Below are 3642 nucleotides of genomic sequence, written 5' to 3' on the forward strand. Positions count from 1 at the left end.
GAAGGCACCGAGGCATGGGGGTCTGGAGGGGCCGGCTGCAACCACGAATCCTCTGGGTATAAAAGTGCTAATACAGTAACAAGGGCGAGGCCACTCTTCTCTGTTGCTCCATTGGACAGTCCTCACCGTCTTTTTTTCTGTCTCAAGTTTCTGTTGCCTCCTTTCCCCTCCACCCCATGCTTCTGTTGTTGTCGCAGCTTCTCAGTGTATGGCCGTCAGGCTTCTTGGCTCCCAAGCTGAAACAGTTCTCTGAGTTCTCAGGAATCCCCCCGAAGCGGGCTGACTCCTACGGTCACCTGACCCACAAGGAACACAGGGTAGAGGGAAGGAAGCCATCCAGGTACACACCAGGTCGGACCGAATATTCGAGAGCCTAATGACCACCAGAAAAGTAAAGAAAGGTAATAATGGCTTTTAAGCACTTAACAAAAGCAAATCTCACCTCGAAGCTTTGTAAATTCGTAGTGAGGACTGATTATAAGGGGCGCCTGAGCTGCCGCTTTGTGTTTGATTTGCAAACCAGAATGCACACGCCCCATATGCATAATGGGACCCTCACGGTCTCCGCCTCAATGTGGCCATGGAGTAGAAGTTTATTTATCCAGGGCTCATTCAAAGAAAAGCTGAATGGAACAAGAAAACTCCCACTTTGCGATGGGATTAGATACCATGGAGTATTCCTCCCCCGTACTCTTTCAAAGATTTTTTTTTTTTTTTTTTTTGAGTTTCTAAATCTGCTTGGGAAGAAAAAGTAANCCGTACTCTTTCAAAGATTTTTTTTTTTTTTTTTTTTTGAGTTTCTAAATCTGCTTGGGAAGAAAAAGTAAATTGCCAGAAGTGAGATTAGTGGGGAATATTGTTCTTAGGACAATAGCGTCTTTATGGCTTGACTGGTATGAGCTCCCTGCTTCAAAAAAATACAAGGGCTGGAGGTGTGGGGCTTCTTAATTGCCTACATCTGATCAACTGGCAGCAAAAAAAGGAGAAAGAAAGAAAGCTCATTCAGCTCTGATGTGACCTGGATCAAGTCCACTTGCTAATCAGAGTTTAATGAGGATGGCACTGGCCCTGTTGTATTTGCTGATGCTCCCTCTAAGGTCCCTGGCCTCGTGTTTGTGCGGGGAGCCCTTGCGTCCTGCCACCCCATGAAGCAGGATGCAGACTGAGATGGAAAAGTCCCAGCCTGGAGAAGTTAATTAAGTTTAGGCCCTTGGCATTCCAAGTCACCGGAACCGATGGGGGGAAGCCTCACCCACCCACACAAAAGACACCCACATAGAGCTGTGAATGACCGTCCCTGGTGGTGGTAGCTGGGCTTCTGCGTGCCCCACTGCCAGCTCTCAACCCTGAGATCTGTGTCCCCTCCCCTCCACTGCACAAACTGAAAAGGCCTGAGGGACCACGGGTCGGCCCGGGCTGGCGCGTAGGAAGTTTTGGTGGAACATCTAATGTCACAGGAACACAGACGCCAGGCTCTTGCAGGGAATTGACAGACCTGTGAAGGCTCAGATGAAGGACTAAGTTGTTTTTAAGTTGAATTCTCTTTGGTTCAAAAAATTTAACGTAAGCAAAAAGTTGACCTTTAGGTGAGCAAGCTACTTTTTTCTTTTTTAATTGTGCATCCCATAATCTCTGTGGAGAGGGGACTGAAGTGCCTGCGGTCTCCACGGGATGCTGGAGCAGGCTGACATGCCTCGGGGTTCAGGGAGCCCCAGAGTATGTGGAACCCCCTCTCTGTGCTGTGCATTTGTGTTCACTGCAAAAGAAGGCAGGAGGGCAGATGGGAGAACATGAGGTCTGGGGGCCGATGGACTTGGGCTGGAGTTCCAAGCCCGCCGAAATTCCCGAGGTCAGTGTTCCTGCTGACAGATAGATTAATAATACTTAATATGGCGTGAGGATCGAGATAACATGTGGGGACATTGTCTTGAGCAGCATCCTCAGAGTCACATATAAGTGGGCCCGTGTTCCCTCTCGGCAGCACGGTCTCAAAATCCAGCGAATCCCCAAAGAATGCAAATCGCATTCCTAACAAGCTCCTGGGTCAGGCGGGTGCAGGTGAATTGAGGACCAGGCTTCCACACCCAACCTGAGGCGACAGGGCAACCAGGCCGTGTTCTGTAGGTGCGAAGTTCCACGTGCTTTTACTACATCTGAAGCCACCGACATTTATAGTACTATGGCTAGAATTTATTCTGCTGGGCCTGGTATTTGTTTTTCTTTGTCTCTCTCTTATTAACATTTATTAAACACTTTCAGTGTTCCAAGTCTTGTGCTAAACCCATTACTCATATCTCATTTAATCCTCTCTTTCTTATCCAAACTTCCAAACAGCTGTGTGTTAGTCTGTTTCTGTTGCTTATAACAAAATACCTGGAATTGGGTAATTTGTAAAGAAAACAAAATTTATTGCTTACAGTTTCAGAGGCTGGGAAATCCAAAATCCAGGGGACACTTATGGTGAGGGCCTTCTTTGGTGACACGGGGTCTCACAAGTTGAAAATAGTGGAGCAGAGAGACAGACACTCACATACTCATCCAGGGGACACTTATGGTGAGGGCCTTCTCTGGTGACACGGGGTCTCACAAGTTGAAAATAGTGGAGCAGAGAGACAGACACTCACATACTCTCCTTTTAAAGCCCGAGAACCACACACACAACCACCACCATTATTAATCCATTCATTATGGCATGGTCCTACAGTCTAATCACCTCTCGGGGCCCCACACTTCAATCTTCGCAATAGGATTTGCCACCCTCTTAATACTGTCACAGTGGGGGCCAAGTTTTCAATACCTGGAGCTATGGGGGACACAATTTAAGCTTCAGTGAGTTTGTTGGGGGTGGGGGTCATTCAATCCACAGTAAGCTGCATGGATTTCTTACTCAGTTCATAATCACCTTAGCTCAAAATGTCACCTTCTCAAGGAGGACTTGCCACATGTTAAAGTATCAATCCCCACCCCATTTCTCAGCACATTGTACACCCCGTTGCTGCTTTTTTTCCTTTAAAAAGTACTTGTCACTATTGAATATATATATATATATATATTTCATTTCATTTGTCATTCAAATACCCCAATACTTTATAAGTACCAAAACATGGGGATTCCTTCCTTCCTTCCTTCCTTCCTTCCTTCCTTCCTTCCTTCCTTCCTTCCTTCCTTCCTTCCTTTATGGTGGTTTCTCTAGTGCCTACAACTGTGCCTGACCCATTCTAGGTGCTCAATTAAAATGTATTAGACAAATGAAAGAACCATCTCAGGAAACAGATACTTCACTTTGCAGATGAAAAGGTAGGGTTCAGGAAGGATAGGTGAGTTGGCCAACATTACATAACCAATAGGTGGAAGATAAAGAACCAGAGCCCAGGTCTGTGTGTCTCTAAAGCCTGGGCCCTCAGCTCTGGGCTGAGGTGAGTTTGGGCAGGTTCCATTGGGAGTCTAGAAATCCTGACAGCCAGCATCACACAGGACTTGGAAGGGCTCATGCTCTCCTGAGAGAGCAGAACTGAAAGTGTAGGGTCCAGGTTGGCCTGAGATGGGGGAGGCTGTCTTCTGAGCACACTGACAGCCAGCCTGTCATTTTTTTTTTTTCCTTTTTGTCTTTTTTCATGTCCGGCAACGGATCGCAACCCTCAG

This window comes from Galeopterus variegatus, unplaced genomic scaffold (genome assembly GCF_000696425.1).
Source record: "Galeopterus variegatus unplaced genomic scaffold, G_variegatus-3.0.2 Scaffold8970, whole genome shotgun sequence".
NCBI classification, from domain to species: domain Eukaryota; kingdom Metazoa; phylum Chordata; class Mammalia; order Dermoptera; family Cynocephalidae; genus Galeopterus; species Galeopterus variegatus.